The sequence below is a fragment of the Sminthopsis crassicaudata genome, chromosome 2 (genome assembly GCF_048593235.1).
Source record: "Sminthopsis crassicaudata isolate SCR6 chromosome 2, ASM4859323v1, whole genome shotgun sequence".
Classification (NCBI taxonomy): domain Eukaryota; kingdom Metazoa; phylum Chordata; class Mammalia; order Dasyuromorphia; family Dasyuridae; genus Sminthopsis; species Sminthopsis crassicaudata.
In genome coordinates, this window is record NC_133618.1 from 180651264 (window position 1) to 180669643 (window position 18380).

The following is an 18380-nucleotide window of genomic DNA, read 5'->3' on the forward strand; positions in this document are numbered from 1 at the left end:
CTAGGCTCTTTTTAACATCATAATTTTTGGGAAGTCCAATGATCCTCAGATTATCTCTCCTAGATGTATTTTCTAGGTTTATAGATTTTCCCAGTAAATATTTGACTTTAGTCTCCAGCTTTTCATTTTTTATTTATTTATTTATTTAACTAATTTTTGTTTTGTTTTGTTTGACTGATCCTTGGTTTCTCAATGAATCATTCATTTCTATTTGTTCAGTCATGATTTTTAATGAGTTATTTTATTCATTCACATTTTTTAGTTCTTTTTGTATATGTCCAATTGACTTTTTAAATGAATTATTTTGCTCTGTTGAATTTTTTTTAACATTTCACTAATTTTTTTTTTTTAGTGAGTTATTTTCTTTTTCCAAATCACAAATCCTACTTTCTTGGAAATATTTTATCTTTTGCAATTCATATATCCTACTTTCCTGCTCTTTTTTTAACCTTTTCTAATTCACAAATTTTGTTTCCCTGCACCTCCTGTGAATTCTTTATTTTTTTCAACTCAAATTTTAGGACATTATTACTCTCTAGCATTGCTTCTCTTTCCTTTCCCCATTTTTCTTCAAACTCTCTTAAATTTTCCATAGTCTCTCCTAGGAGAGATTTATGTGATGGGGGCAGGTATCATTCCCCTTTAGTGTGTTATCTGGAGACTCTTTGCTGTTAGCCTCCTGGGGGTTGGATATCTTCTCTTTCTCTGTATAGAAGGTATCAGTTTTCTCTTCAGTTTTTTACTCATTGTTAACACTCTGTGGGGTGTTTGCCCTTGGGTAGGAAATTACCAGCTTCCTCCCAGACCCGATGGATGCAGCAATCCTGTGACTGGGCTAAGAAAGAGCTCTGGGAGAGAGTTCCCCTCCCCCTCCCCAAATGACTCAGAGGTGTTTAGCACAGCTGAGTTGGGAGGAGTGTCCAGTGAAGGACCCCTGCTGTGTGGCCTAACGACTGCCCTTAGGCTAGGAGCTGAACAGTAAAAGCATCACAAACCCCAGCCAAAACCTCCTGTGGGTCTGTGGATATTAGCAGATGATGAAAAAAGCCCCTGTGCTCAAATCGGAAGTCTATGCCTGGAAAGCACAGTTGCTGTTCCAGTGGTTCCACTGCTGAGGGAGTTCTGCTGGTGCTGGAGTTTCAGCTACTGGGAGAATTCCACTGCCTCAGGCTGAGCCCCACACTATGTGGATTAGAGGCTGCCCTGGGCTGTGTTTCCTGCTGTTCAGGTTCTTAACTGCCCCAAGGAAAAGCCCTGGACACCAGAAGGCGGCTGTACAGCTGTATCCAGATAGGTGTTAGGTCACTTTCGGTTTGGGGTGGTTATATTTTATGCTTTTTCATTTTAAAGTAGCTTCGATTTCTCTTCTGACCTGCTGTTTTATAAGCATAGTAGAGCTATCAGCCTATGCCAGATTCCTCTATCTCAGTGGCTTCTCTGATCCTAGAGCTCTCCCCAGGCCATTTGGCACAATGTGCTAGCACCTAGTATAACCCTATCTGTGCTGATCTTTTTTTTCCTCCCCTTGGGACTAACCTTTTCCGTCGAAATTCCAGATTCTCTTCGGCTGGTAAGTTGTTCTTCTAATCCTTGTGGTTTTTATCAGTCCAGCATTATTTTTGAGGCTGATTTAACTAGTTGGTATTGAGTGTAAAAGGGAGCTTAAAAATGTGTGTATATCTTCTCTGCCATCTTGGCTCTGTCCCTCTTCTTTTCATAATTTAATTGCATCCCTATCATTTATTTTTGGAATTTTCCCTTTACATATCTTATTTGATTTTTAAAATCTTTTTTGAGTTCTTCCAGGAATTATCTTTTTATTTTATATTCAATTCATATTTTTGGAATTTTCCCTTTGCATATCTTATTTGATTTTTAAAATCTTTTTTGAGTTCTTCCAGGAATTATCTTTTTATTTTATATTCAATTCATATTTTTTTCCTTTTGAAACTCCATTTAGTTGATTTGACTTTGTTATTTTTTTCTGACATACCATATATATATATATATATATATATATATATAGTCATTTTCTTTTGTTATAGTTTGCTCATTTCTCCAGCCTATTTCTTGACTTTTAACTTTCTCCAAAATTCTGGATTTTCCCCTGGGGTATAGGGCACATTGTCTCAGTCTTCAAGTTTTTCTCACATTTGTTTTCAAAACTAGTTTGGGGGATCTAAAAGTTTGGGTTCTTTCAAGATTGTATAATCTAAGAAAAGCCATAGTTCTTGCTCTCTTATTCTGTGTTCTGGTCTGAGAACAACCACAAACACTCGAATCCACCCAGGAAATATGACCAAGGAAACTGTTCTTCTTCAGCTACAAGGATCACTCCTTATGTCCCCAGAAATAAAAATTGGGCCCCTGGTCTCCTGTAGCTATATGTACTTACAGAGAAACTAGTGTACTTCTTTAACCTATGAAACTGTAACTGAGAATTATGTACGGGGAATTCAGCATTGTCTAGTACTCAGTGACAGCAAAGGGTACACTGTAATCTCCTTCAGACCAATTGTCTGAGCTCCTTATTCTCTGAGCTCTCCTAAAGGGACTGCTGCTTGTTTCCTGGGTATAGCCTATGCTACACTGTGCTCTAGGCCTGATTATCACCAAGATGTGACAGACATTTCTTCCTGATCTCTTAAATTGTCAGGGTGGAAAATTATTTCACCCTGATGTTTTGTTGCTTTTGCCACTCAAGATTTTGATTGCTGGAAGTATTTTTAAGTTGTTTGTAGGCTAATTTGGGAGAGTTCAGGTGAGTTCCCTCCTTTACTCTATCATCTTGTATCTGCCCCCTGAAAAAAATGTTTTGTGGAAATTTAAAATGAATTGAATGTATATTAGAACTCAGGGAAATACTGACACCTTCCAACAAGGTCCAGAGATCTTTATTGTCACTGTTACTTACATTCATATAAAGTTTTGTCCTCCCATCAACTATTCTGATTCACATAAAATCTGTATAAGACTTAGAAGATGAAGCTCCATATTAATACCTACTAAGTTCCCAATATATGTCATTACTTCCTCTCTCATTTTTGACTAGAGTGATAGATCTTTATTTATGGACTGAAATTCAGTAATGTTGTGACTAGTCTAATAGCACAATGGTAAACTTCATAGGCAGGATTCTAACTTAGATCCTCTGACTTGAGAGTTATTGCATGTTACTTTATATGACAGTTCAGAAGACAAGTCTCTTTGCTGCCATGGACACTTTTTTCTGTATATGAGGAAAGAGTATTTCATAATTTGTCTAGAATGGCAAGTGGTACATAGGTTCATCCTGTTCCTGGAGAATTATTTCAATGGAGAGGAAATCAATTTATTCAATTTAACCTCTAATTGTTAGGAGACAGATTCTACTCATCAGTAGTAGTGTCAATGACTCTGGGTAAAACATAACAGGCCCATCTGAAACCAGAGAAATTTATCAACATGCAATGTAAGGCTACTCTTGCTCAAAAAGTAGCCTTGGTTTCTCAATAACAGATTGAGTATTCTTAATTAACAGGGTTATTTAGATTACATTAGCAACCAGCACTATTCTGCTGTAATTTAGGATTGATAAGTAAAACATTTCTTAGGAGGAGGAGGGGTAGAGAAAAAAAGGAGGATTAGGCAAGGGAAAAAGAGAAATGTTTGGTATACAACTGGTAGGATTTATTATAACAAAACAGTCCCTGTTCAAGGGCAGAGCAACTAAGAGGATCATTTTAATTACTTAGTTTTAAAATAAAATTTTTGTTACTACTAGGATAGGGTTGGAAGCCAAGCAGAGGGACAGGAGGGAAAAGAGTGTATATTTTGATATAGCTTCTCCACAATAAAAAAAAAATGATATGTAATGACATGCATGAAAAAATTACATGTTTCTTTGTCTAATAGCCATTTCTAGAATGGAGAAAAAGAAAAATTTACATGATAATTTTTGTTATATATTTAAATGGAATAGCAAATTGAACCTAATAGATCTGCAGTTTCCTATAGTCAACTTAAAAAAATACTATGTTATGCCAGTATTTATTTCATAAAATAAAATAAATTTAATGATATATGCTTCCTCTACTCTACTAAAGTAATAGGTTGGGGATATGAGGGAAATTCATATGTTTAGATACATCAAAATTTCTAGGAACTTATTTATTTGAGTGCTTCCTCTTTTGTAATAGACCACAAATCATGTATACATCATTCTGTTGAACCTTGTCCTTGTCTTCCCATGCTACACTAAACATGCTGAAAGCTTTCCTTTAAAGCTTTTGAAAAAAAAAATAGTTATACTAAAATTATCCATTGATGTTAGCTTTTTTAAAAGTAATTTTATGCTTGTAGTTTTATGAATAATTTATAGTTTTTCCTTCATCTCTCTTTTACCTTCTCCCATTAAAAAAAAAAAACAAAAAACAAACAAAAAAAAACATTCTTTATAAGAAAGAATTCAAAAGAAGAAAAATAAGAGAAAAAAAATCAGCCAAATGACACAAAATATCTAAATAGTTTCACAAAATGTGTATTATTTTGTACTCATGAAATGTTAGCTATTTACTTAGAATGTAGGTTTCTTGAGGACAAGGATTATCTTTTGCATCTTTATCTTTTTTTCTCAGCACTCAGCAAAGTGAATGGTATAGACTAGATGATTAAATAAATATGTATAGAGTTAATGGACTGCCTCCCTCCGCAAAAGTATTAGGATTGGAGGATATCATATCTTTTCTTTGAAAACAAAACTGATTCTTTATACTTTTCAAACATTCTGATTTAGTTGTTTTGTGATTATTGTTCTTTCTATTTAAATTCATAATTACAGTTGACTTGTTATACAAACCCAGTTAGTTTCACAATCACAAATCACATATATTCTTGATGATGTCTTTCATATTACTTCTTACATGGAAATTCTCATTGATGATGCACTATAGTCAACGTAATCCCAACATTCATTGTTCTTTGGGTCACCTACAATTTTCATTCATTCATTGAGAGAACATAGGTGCTCACAAAATGGGTTTTTGAAATTGTGAGAACGAAATAAATACAAGTGCTTGACAATATCCTTCTTAAATACCCTAATTAGGGCAAAGTAGCTGTATTTAACATATTTTCTCTTCTGTGTTATTGTTTAGGGCAAGCTTTTTTGAGTAGTCTTGCATTTCGAGAATGATCAGGGACCCCAAGTAATCACAATACCACATCCTGTGCATACAAGAATATTTGGAGGATTTAACCATTATGAGAAAATCTATCTTCTACTTGAACTTTGTGCTACATATTCTCCATGAAACTGTTGAGCATTTCTAATACTTATATCTCCCTGTTTTGTTCTTTGCTTAATATTACTAATGACTTGATGAAATGGGTTACAGACAATGGGGAGACTTCAGAACATAAAGTAATACATATACAAAAAGCCATTTAGAGCAGCTCTCTTCGAGGAGGCAGAGAGTTGAAAATCTATGGGATGTCTTACAAATTGTGTTATAAAAAGGTTATGGAATACTATTGTTTCATAAGAAATAATGAGCAGATAGACTTCAGAAAAAAAAAAAAAACCTTGAAAGTTTTATATGAACCGATGCTGAATGAAGTGTACAGAACTAGGACTACTTTGGATATAGTAACAGCAACATTGTGTAATGATCAAATGACATAGTCTTTGCTCTTTTTAGCAAGACAACTATCTAAGACAATTCCAAAAGACTTGGTGGAGATGCTATTCACATTCAGAGAAAGAACACCTAGTAGAGTCAGAAGGCAGATTGAAACATTCTGTTTTCACCTTTTTTTCCTTAGTTTTTCCCTTTTGCTCTGATTCTTCTTTGACTACATGACTAATGTGAAAATATTTTTGGATTTTTTAAAATAAGGCAAAAATAACTTTCTTATAGAATAATATTTGTTGGTGAAAAACATATTTTCTAGCATTATGTTACCCTCTTTCCCCCTGCCAACTCCCTATCCTGCATAGTTATCTCTAACTCCCTTCTAGGATGAGCAGTGGAGGAATTATGTGACTTCTTTGCTGATAGATTTGCCAACAACTGTGCCAAAGCTCACACTGGCAGCAGCCTTATGGAGACCCCCTGGGAAACTAGAAATGTTGCATTTGGAAGCAAAAGCTATGGCATATGCCAGGAGTGGTTGAAAAGTGAAAATGATAAAAATTATGTGTTTGGGGAATCCTGGAAGGTGAATAAAAAAAAAAAGCAAAAAAAAAACAAAAAAACAATGTATTCTGTAAAACTGTAACAAAGTTAAGGCACTTTTCTCTGGATTACAGAGGCAAACTACAGAAGTTTGGAGAAGATTTTTCTTTTTGCTTCAGGGAACTATGACTGCTTCTTACTAAATGTGTGCCTCAAGGCAAGTCACTTTCCCTGTGTGAACCTCAGTTTCTTCATCTGTTAATAAGATTTAAATTTGAACTATCTCACAGTGTTGATGTTAAAATTTGCTGAGACAAAAGGCAATTTAAAGCCATGCATATGTTTTGTAAATAAAAAGGCTTTAATAAAAATAAAAATAATAAAAAATAAAGATTTGAAGCAAATAGGGTTAAGAAATATCTGAGGGAAAATTTGAATTCAGGAAGATGGGTCATTTTGATTCAAGGCATCATATTCTATCCCTTACACTATCTAGCTTTTCTTACCACATAAGAGGTATGAAAAAATCTGAACTATATGGTTGATGTCATGCATTCTGTATTTATTTTAAAGAAAATTAGTAATAGTGAGCTTATTTTAGATACAAATCCTAAACATTAACATATAACTTTTTGTCAATATTTATTTGTTTTTACTTTTTAGATGCATTAATTTGTAATTAACTTTTGAACAAATTTAAAGATTGTCTTTATGACTTGTAGGATGTGAAAAATTTTACATAAGAATTAGAAAAAAAACCTAAAATCATTTTAAGTGAATAGAAAAAATAGCTTTTAAAAGAACTCAACAATTAACAGAAACCTTTAAATAATTTGACCATAAATTCTAGTATTTTTATAAGCAAGGTTTTAAGTGTTCAACAAACAAAAACTCTTTATTGAGCTATTCAGGAAAAAAAATCCAAATGCTGGAGATACAAAAAGAGAGCAAAAACAATCGCTAACCTAAAAGACTTGACAATCTCTTTTTTATTAAAGCTTTTTATTTCCAAAACATAGGAATGAATAATTTTTCAACACTGACCTTAATAAAACCTTTTGTTCTAAATTTCCCCCTCCTTCTTCCCATCCCCCTCCCCTAGATGGCAAATAATTCAATATATGTTAAACATGTTAAAATGTATATTAAATTCAATATATGTGTACATATTTATACAATTATCTTGCTACACAAGAAAAATCAGATCAAAAAAGAAAAGAAAATGAGAAAGAAAACAAAATGTAAGCAGACAACAACAAAAAGAGTGAAAATGCTGTTGTGATTCCCACTTCATTTCCATAGTCCTCTCTTTGGGTATAGATCATTAGAACTTGCCACAATCATCTCATTGTTGGAAAGAGTCACATCCATCAGAGTTGAACATCACATAATCTTGTTGCTGGTGTGTATCTGCTCATTTCATTTAGCATAAGTTCATGTAAATTTCTCGAGGCCTTTCGAAAATCATCCTGCAGATAGTTTCTTATAGAATAACAATATTCCATAAGATTCATATACCATAACATATTCAGCCATTCTCCAAGTGATGGGTATCCACTTAGTTTCTAGTTTCTTGCCACTACAATAAGGGCTGTCACAAACATTTTTGTCCATGTAGGCCCCTTTCCCTCCTTTAACATCTCTTTGGGATATAAGCTTAGTAGAAACACTGCTGGATCAAATGGACAGTTTGATAACTTTTTGAGCATAATTCCAAATTGCTTTCCAGAATGGCCTGATGAGTTCACAATTCCACCAACAATGTATTAGTGTCCCAGTTTTCCCACATCCCCTCCAACATTCATCATAATCTATCTTTTCCTATCTGAGAGATGTGTAGTGGTATCTCAGAGTTTTAATTTGCATTTCTTTCATCAATAGTGATTTAGAGCACCTTTTCATATGACTAGAAATAGTTTCAATTTCTTCATCTGAAAATTGTCTGTTTATGATCTTTGACAATTTATGAATTGAAGATTGACTTGAATTCTCATAAATTTGATTCAGTTCTCTCTATATATGTTAGAAACGAGGACTTTATTAGAATGCTTAAATGTAAAAAAAAATGTTTTCCTATTTTGTTGCTTCCCTTCTAATCTTTTCTGCATTAGTTTTGTTTGTACAAAAACTTTTTTTAACATAATATGATCAAAATTATCTATTTTGTGTTGAATAATGATCTACAATTCTTCTTTGGTCACAAATTCCTTTCTTCTTCACAGATCTGAAAAGTAAACTATCCTGTGTTCATCTAAATTGCTTAAAAAATTACTCTTTATGTTTAAACCCTGAACCCATTTCAACCTTATCTTGGTATAGGATATGGGTTAATGCCTAGTTTCTGCCATTCTAGTTTCCAATTTTCCCAGCAGTTTTTGTTAAATAGTGAGTTCTTATCCCCAAAGCTGGGATTTTTGAGTTTGCCTAACACTGGATTGCTATAGTTATTCACTATTTTGTCCTGTGAATTTAACCTGTTCCACTCTTCCGCAAATCAACTGCTCTATTTCTTAGCCAGTACCAAATGACTTTGATTACCAAAGCTTTATAATACAGTTTTAGGTTTGGCACACTTCATTGAAATTTTTTTTTTTTTTTTAGTAATTCCCTTGAAATCTTGACCGTTTGGTCTTCCTGATGAATTTTGTTGTTATTTTTTCTAGGTCTGTAAAATAGTTTCTTCACATTTTGATTCACATAAGACTAAATAAATAGATTAGTGTAGGTAGTATTGCAATTTTTATTATATTTACTTGATCTTTCCAAGAACACTTGATATTTTTCAATTATTTAGATGTAACTTTATCTGTGTGGAAAGTGTTTTGTAGTTGTGTTCATAGAATTTCTAACTTTCACTTGCCAGATAGATCAGAAATATTTTATACTATTGACAGCAATTTTAAATGAAATGTCTCTTTGTATCTGTTGCTATTGAACTGTGTAATATATAATATAATATATAAAAATGTTGATGATTTATATGGATTTATTTTGTATCCTGCAACTGTGCTAAATTGGTGAGTTGATTCTAGTCATTTTTTAATTGATTCTCTAATACGCTCCAAGTATATCACCATATCAGCTGAAAAGAGTGGTAATTTTATTTCCTCATTACCCATTCTAATTCCTTTAATTCTTTTTTCTTCTCATATGGCTAAAGCTAACATTTCTAATACAATATTGAATAGTAATGGTGATAGTGGGCAACCTTGTTTCATTCCTGATCTTACAGGGAAAGGTTCTAGTTTATTGTCCTTACATATGATGTTTACTGAAGGTTTTAAATATATGCTCGTTATTATTTTAAGGAATAGTCCATTTATTCCTATACTCTCAAGCGTTTTTAGTAGGAATGGATGTTGGATTTTATCAAATGCTTTTTCTGCATCTATTGAGATGATCATATGGTTTTTATTAATTTGATTATTAATATGGTCAATTATACTAATAGTTTTCCTAATATTAAACCAGCCCTGCATTCCTGGTATAAATCCCACTTGGTCATAGTGTATTATCCTGGGGATGATTTTCTGAAGTCTTTCTGCTAATATCTTATTTAAGATTTTAGCATCAATATTCATTAAGGAAATTGGTCTATAGTTTTCTTTCTCAGTTTTTGATCTACCTGGTTTAGGTATCAGTACCATGTCTGTGTCATAGAAGGAATTTGGTAGGACTCCTTCAATCTCTATTTTTTCAAATAGTTTATATAGCATTGGAGTTAGTTGTTCTTTAAATGTTTGGTAGAATTCTCATGTAAATCCATCTGGTCCTGGGGATTTTTTCTTAGGAAGTTGGTTAATAGCTTGTTCTATTTCTTTTTCTGAGATGGGACTATTTAGGTTACTTACTTCTTCCTCTGTTAATCTGGGCAAGCTATAGACTTCCAGCCAAGATGGCTGCGTGGAGGCAGATAGCTGCTTGAGCTACTCGTTTTCTCTCAGAACTTACTTCATGACAAGCCTCAGACTTAATGCTTGACCCAGAAAGAAATCCACAAATAATCACCAAGAGAAGACATCCTTGAAAGTCGCCAGAAAAGGTCTGTGTTTGCTCGGGGGAGGGTCAATCAGACTGGGCGCAGACTGAGGGCAGGCAAGCCAGAGCAAGACAGGCAGCTCACACAGCTCACAGACCAGAGGAGGAGGGGTACAATCTCTGACATTTCTGAGAAAAAACTTTTTCCCCAGAGTGGAAACTCTGTCTTGGCAGCAAGCCGGGAGCAGCAGAGAGGGTGTAAACACCGGAGGTGAAGATTAAAACCCCAGAAAGCCAGTGTCTCTCAGAACCGGCCACCCCCAACCCCCACCTGGACTGACTCAGTGCGTTCTCAGAGCCTCAGAGCACAGACTCAGTACAGTCATTGCTGTTCTGTTAGTGGCTCTCTGCTGCCCTACCTCCAGTCTGTAGAGGAAGCCCATTAATACCATCCAGCCCCATCCCCCGCAAAACAGACCAATTGTTTCTCTTGTCAGTTTGTTTTCTACGATTCCTACTCTGACAAAATGAACAAAAAGTTCAAAAGGGCTCTAACCATTGACAGCTTTTGTATGGAGAGAGAGCAGACTTCAAACACTGAGGAGATTAAAAACAGACTGTCCCCAGATGAATCCCCTAAGAGGGATATCAGCTGCTCCTCAACACAAAAGAATCTCATAGAGGAAATCAAAAAGGCTCTCACAAGAGAGCTGGAAGAGAAATGGGAAAAGGAAAGGGAAGCTTGGCAAGAGAGCCTCAAGAAGTCATCCCATGGATTCAAAGACAGAGTGGATAAAGAAATGAAATCATTGAGAAACAAGATTAGTGAGCTGGAAAAGGTAAACAACTCCAAGGAAAACAGGATTAGTGAGCTGGAAAAAGAAAACAGGTCTCTGAAAAATAAAATGGATAAAATGGAAAAAAAAAATTCCATAGAAGATAAAAACTCAATTGGACAATTACAAAGAGATATAAAAAAAAAAGTGAGTGAAGAAAATACATCATTGAAAATTAGACTGGAACAAGTAGAAATGAATGCCTCAAGGAGAAACCAAGAGGTAGTCAAGCAGAACCAGAGAAATGAAACAATTGAAAAGAATGTCAAGTACCTTACTAGAAAGACAACAGACCTGGAAAACAGATCCAGGAGAGACAATTTGACAATAATCGGACTCCCTGAAAAATGTGAAGAAAAAAAGAGCTTGGACACCATTTTCGAGGAAATTATCAAAGAGAACTGCCCAGACATTCTGGAAACAGAGGGTAAAATAGACATTGATAAAATTCATCAGTCACCTACTGAAAGGGACCCTAAAATCAAAACGCCAAGAAATATAGTGGCCAAGTTCAAGAACCATCAGACAAAGGAAAAAAATATTGGAAGCTGCTAGAAAAAAGCAATTCAGATATGGAGGAGCCACAATAAGGATAACCCAAGATCTAGCAGCGTCCAAATTAAAAGAACGAAGGGCCTGGAACATGATATTCCAAAAGGCTAAGGAACTTGGTATGCAGCCAAGAATAACTTACCCAGCAAGAATGAGCATCGTTTTCCAGGGAAGAAGATAGACATTTAACGAAACAAATGAATTCCATCTATTTTTGATGAAAAAACCAGACTTACATAAAAGGTTTGATCTTCAAATACAGAACTCAAGAGATTTCTAAAAAGGTAAAAAGAAATCTTGAGAACTAGACTTCTGCCAAAAAAAAAAAATGTGTAAAACCATATGTACAATTTGTCTGAGAAACTAGAGATGGAAAGGAAATTATATCATAAAGTGTAAAGTGGTACTACATCTCATGAAGAGGCAAAGGTAACCTATTATATCTGAGAGAAAGAAAGGAGGGAGATAAACATAGTGTGTATCAATAGACATATTTGATTTATTGTGAAACTTCTTCCACTTCATTGAAAAGTGAAAGGGAAGGAGTAAGTTAAGGGGAAGGCAATACAGAAATTTCAAGGAAAAGGGGTAAAATAAGGGGAGGATCTTTAAGGTGGGGGAGGGATCCTAAAAAGGGAGGGCTGTGAAAAGCAAGTGGTGTTCACCAGTTTAATACTGGGTAGGGGGGTAACAGGGAAGGAAAGGGGAAAAGCATAAGCAGGGGTTAACAAGATGGCAAGCAATATAGAATTACTCCTTCTAACCATAAATGTGAATGGGGCAAACTGCCTCATAAAGAGGAAGCAGTTAGCAGACTGGATTAAAAGTCAGAATCCTACTATATGTTGTTTACAGGAAACACACCTGAAACAGTGTGAGACATTCAAACTAAAAGTAAAAGGGTGGAACAGAATCTATTATGCTTCAGGTAAAACTAAAAAAGCTGGAGTAGCCATCCTCTTCTCAGATCTAGCAAAAACAAAAATTGATCTAATTAAAAGAGCTAAGGAAGGGCATTATATCCTGCTAAAGGGTAGCATCAATAATGAAGCAATATCAATATTAAACATATATGCACCAAGTGTTGCAGCATCTAAATTCTTAAAAGAGAAATTAAGAGAGCTGCAAGAGGAAATAGATAGCAAAACGATAATAGTGGGAGAACTCAACCTTGCACTCTCAGAATTAGATAAATCAAACCACAAAATAAATAAGAAAGAAGTCAAAGAGGTAAATAGAATACTAGAAAAGTTTGATATGATAGATCTTTGGCGAAAGCTAAATGGAGACAGAAAGGAGTATACTTTCTTCTCAGCAGTTCATGGAACCTATACAAAAATTGATCATATACTAAGGCATAAAAACCTCAAAATGAAATGCAATAAGGCAGAAATAGTAAATGCATCCTTTTCAGACTACAATGCAATGAAAATTACATTTAACAAAAAGCCTGGGGAAAATAGACCAAAAAATAATTGGAAACTAAATAATCTTATACTAAAGAATGATTGGGTAAAACAGCAAATCATAGACATAATTAATAACTTCACCCAAGAAAATGACAATAATGAGACATCATACCAAAATGTGTGGGATACAGCCAAAGCAGTAATAAGGGGAAGTTTTATATCTCTACAGGCCTACTTGCATAAAATCGAGAAAGAGAGGGCCAACGAATTGGGCTTACAACTAAAATTGCTAGAAAAGGAACAAACTAAAAACTCCCAGACAAACACAAAACTTGAAATTCAAAAAATAAAAGGTGAGATTAATAAAATTGAAAGTAAAAAAACTATTGAATTAATTAATAAAACTAAGAGTTGGTTCTATGAAAAAACCAACAAAATAGACAAACCCTTAGTAAACCTGATTAAAAAAAGGAAAGAGAAAAAGCAAATTGTTAGTCTTGAAAATGAAAAGGGTGAACTCACCACTAATGAAGAGGAAATTAGAACAATGGCTAGGAACTACTTTGCTCAACTTTATGCCGATAAATTCGATAACTTAAATGAAATGGAAGAATACCTTAAAAAATATAGCTTGCCCAGATTAACAGAGGAAGAAGTAGTCTAAATAATCCCATCTCAGAAAAAGAAATTGACCAAGCTATTAACCAACTTCCTAAGAAAAAGTCCCTAGGACCAGATGGATTTACAGGTGAATTCTACCAAACATTTAAAGAACAACTAACTCCAATGCTATGTAAACTATTTGAAAAAATAGGGATTGAAGGAGTCCTACCAAATTCCTTCTATGACACAGACATTGTACTGATACCTAAACCAGGTAGATCAAAAACTGAGAAAGAAAATTATAGACCAATTTCCTTAATGAATATTGATGCTAAAATCTTAAATAAGATATTAGCAAATAGACTTCAGAAAATCATCCCCAGGATAATGCACTATGACCAAGTGGGATTTATACCAGGAATGCAGGGCTGGTTTAATATTAGGAAAACTATTAGTATAATTGACCATATTAATAATCAAATTAATAAAAACCATATGATCATTTCAATAGATGCAGAAAAAGCATTTGATAAAATCCAACATCTATTCCTACTAAAAACGCTTGAGAGTATAGGAATAAATGGACTATTCCTTAAAATAATAAGGAGCATATATTTAAAACCTTCAATAAACATCATATGTAATGGAGATAAATTAGAACCTTTCCCTATAAGATCAGGAGTGAAACAAGGTTGTCCACTATCACCATTACTTTTCAATATAGTACTAGAAACTCTAGCCTTGGCAATAAGAGCCGAGAAAGAGATTCAAGGAATTAGAGTAGGAAATGAGGAAATCAAATTATCACTTTTTGCAGATGACATGATGGTATACTTAGAGAACCCCAAAGACTCTGCTAAAAAGCTAATAGAAATAATTCAGAATCTTAGCAAAGTTGCAGGATAAAAAATAAATCCACATAAATCCACAGCATTTTTATACATTACCAACATAATCCAACAGCAAGAGATACAAAGAGAAATACCATTCAAAATAACGGTCGATAGTATAAAATATTTGGGAATATATCTACCAAAGGAGAGTCAGGAATTATAGGAGCAAAATTACAAAACACTTGCCACAAAAATAAAGTCAGATTTAAATAATTGGAAAGACATTCAGTGCTCTTAGATAGGCCGAGCAAATATAATTAAGATGACAATACTCCCTAAAGTAATCCATTTATTTAATGCTATACCAATCAGACTTCCAAGAAACTATTTTAATAACCTAGAAAAAATAACAACAGAATTCATATGGAACAACAAAAGGTCGAGAATTTCAAGGGAAGTAATGAAAAAAAAAATTAAGTGAAGGTGGTCTAGCTGTACCTGTTCTAGAACTGTATTATAAAGCAACAGTCACCAAAACCATTTGGTATTGGCTAAGAAATAGACTAGTTGATCAGTGGCATAGGTTAGGTTCACAGGGCATGATAGTGAATAAAAATAGCAATCTAGTGTTTGACAAACCCAAAGATCCCAAATTTTGGGATAAGAATTCCTTATTTGACAAAAACTGCTGGGAAAACTGGAAATTAGTATGGCAGAAACTAGGCGTGGACCCACATTTAACACCACATACTAAGATTAGATCAAAATGGGTCCAAGATTTAGGCATAAAGAACGAAATCATAAATAAATTGGAGGAACATGGGATGGTTTACCTCTCAGACTTGTGGAGGAGGAAGGAGTTTGTGTCCAAGGGAGAACTAGAGACCATTATTGATCACAAAATAGAAAATTTTGATTACACCAAATTAAAAAGTTTCTGCACAAACAAAACTAATGCAAATAAGATTAGAAGGGAAGTAACAAATTGGGAAAACATTTTTACAGTTAAAGGTTCTGATAAAGGCCTCATCTCCAAAATATACAGAGAATTGACTTTAATTTATAAGAAATCAAGCCATTCTCCAATTGATAAATGGTCAAAGGATATGAACAGACAATTTGCAGATGATGAAATTAAAACTATTTCCACTCATATGAAAGAGTGTTCCAAATCACTATTGATCAGAGAAATGCAAATTAAGACAGCTCTGAGATATCATTACACACATGTCAGATTGGCTAAGATGACAGGAACAAATAACGATGAATGTTGGAGGGGCTGTGGGAAAACTGGGACACTGATACATTGTTGGTGGAGTTGTGAAAGAATCCAACCATTCTGGAGAGCAATCTGGAATTATGCTCAGAAAGTTATCAAAATGTGCATACCCTTTGATCCAGCAGTGCTACTACTGGGCTTATATCCCAAGGAAATATTAAAGAAGGGAAAGGGACCTGTATGTGCCAAAATGTTTGTGGCAGCCCTTTTCATAGTGGCTAGAAGCTGGAAGATGAATGGATGTCCATCAATTGGAGAATGGTTGGTTAAATTTTGGTATATGAATGTTATGAAATATTATTGTTCTGTAAGAAATGACCAACAGAAGAAATACAGAGAGGCTTGGAGAGACTTACATCAACTGATGCTGAGTGAAATGAGCAGAACCAGGAGTTCATTATACACTTCAAAAATGATACTGTATGAGGATGTATTCTGATGGAAGTGGATATCTTCAACATACAGAAGAGCTAATCCAATTCCAATTGATTAATGATGGACAGAATCAGCTCCATCCAGAAAAGGAACACTGAGAAATGAGTGTAAACTGTTATTTTTACCTTCTGAATCCAATTCTTCCTGTGCAACAAGAAATTCGGTTCTACACACATATATTGTATCTAGAATATACTGTAATATATTTAACATGTATAAGACTGCCTGCCATCGGCGGGAGGGAGTTGGGGGAGGAAGGGAAAAAGTCTGAATAGAAGTAAGTGCAAGAGATAATGTTGTAAAAAATTACCCATGCATATGTACTGTTAAAAAAAAGTTATAATTATAAAATTAAATAAAAATTAAATTAAAAAAAACAGAAAAAAAATCTGGGCAAGCTATATTTTTGAAGGTATTCTTCCATTTCATTTAAGTTATCGAATTGATTGGCATAAAGTTGAGCAAAGTAGCGCCTAACTATTGTTCTAATTTCCTCTTCATCAGTGGTGAATTCTCCCTTTTCATTTTCAAGACTAACAATTTGCTTTTTCTCTTTCCTTTTTTTAATCAGGTTTACTAAGGGTTTGTCTATTTTGTTGGTTTTTTCATAGAACCAACTCTTAGTTTTATTAATTAATTCAATAGTTTTTTTTACTTTCAATTTTATTAATCTCACCTTTTATTTTTTGAATTTCAAGTTTTGTGTTTGTCTGGGAGTTTTTAGTTTGTTCCTTTTCTAGCAATTTTAGTTGTAAGCCCAATTCGTTGGCCCTCTCTTTCTCGATTTTATGCAAGTAGGCCTGTAGAGATATAAAACTTCCCCTTATTACTGCTTTGGCTGTATCCCACACATTTTGGTATGATGTCTCATTATTGTCATTTTCTTGGGTGAAGTTATTAATTATGTCTATGATTTGCTGTTTTACCCAATCATTCTTTAGTATAAGATTATTTAGTTTCCAATTATTTTTTGGTCTATTTTCCCCAGGCTTTTTGTTAAATGTAATTTTCATTGCATTGTAGTCTGAAAAGGATGCATTTACTATTTCTGCCTTATTGCATTTCATTTTGAGGTTTTTATGCCCTAGTATATGATCAATTTTTGTGTAGGTTCCATGAACTGCTGAGAAGAAAGTATACTCCTTTCTGTCTCCATTTAGCTTTCGCCAAAGATCTATCATATCAAACTTTTCTAGTATTCTATTTACCTCTTTGACTTCTTTCTTATTTATTTTGTGGTTTGATTTATCTAATTCTGAGAGTGCAAGGTTGAGTTCTCCCACTATTATCGTTTTGCTATCTATATCTTCTTGCAGCTCTCTTAATTTCTCTTTTAAGAATTTAGATGCTGCAACACTTGGTGCATATATGTTTAATATTGATATTGCTTCATTATTGATGCTACCCTTTAGCAGGATATAATGCCCTTCCTTAGCTCTTTTAATTAGATCAATTTTTGTTTTTGCTTGATCTGAGATGAGGATGGCTACTCCTGCTTTTTTGGTTTTACCTGAAGCATAATAGATTCTGCTCCACCCTTTTACTTTTAGTTTGAAAGTCTCACCCTGTTTCAGGTGTGTTTCCTGTAAACAACATATAGTAGGATTCTGACTTTTAATCCAGTCTGCTAACTGCTTCCTCTTTATGAGGCAGTTTGCCCCATTCACATTTATGGTTAGAAGGAGTACTTCTATATTGCTTGCCATCTTGTTAACCCCTGCTTATGCTTTTCTCCTTTCTTTCCCTCTTACCCCCCTACCCAGTATTAAACTGGTGAACACCACTTGCTTTTCACAGCCCTCCTTTTTTAGGATCCCTCCCCCACCTTAAAGTTCCTCTTCCTATTTTACCCCTTTTCCTCACAATTTCTGTATTGCCTTCCCCTTAGCTTACTCCTTCCCTCTCACTTTTCAATGAAGTGGAAGATGTTTCACCATAAATCAAATATGTCTATTGATACACATTATGTTCATCATCCTCCTGTCTTTCTCTCAGAAATAATAGGTTACCTTTGCCTCTTCATGAGATGTACCACCATTTTATACTTTTTTATGATATAATTTCCTTTCCACCTCTAGTTCCTAGGACAAATTATACATATGTTCTTTACATATTTTATGGCAGAAGTATAGTTCTCAAGATTTCTTTTTACCTTTTTAGAAATCTCTTGAGGTCTGTATTTGAAGATCAAACATTTTATGTAGGTCTGGTTTTTTCATCAAAAATAGATGGAATTCATTTATTTCTTTAAATGTCCATCTTCTTCCCTGGAAAACGATGTTCATTCTTGCTGGGTAAGT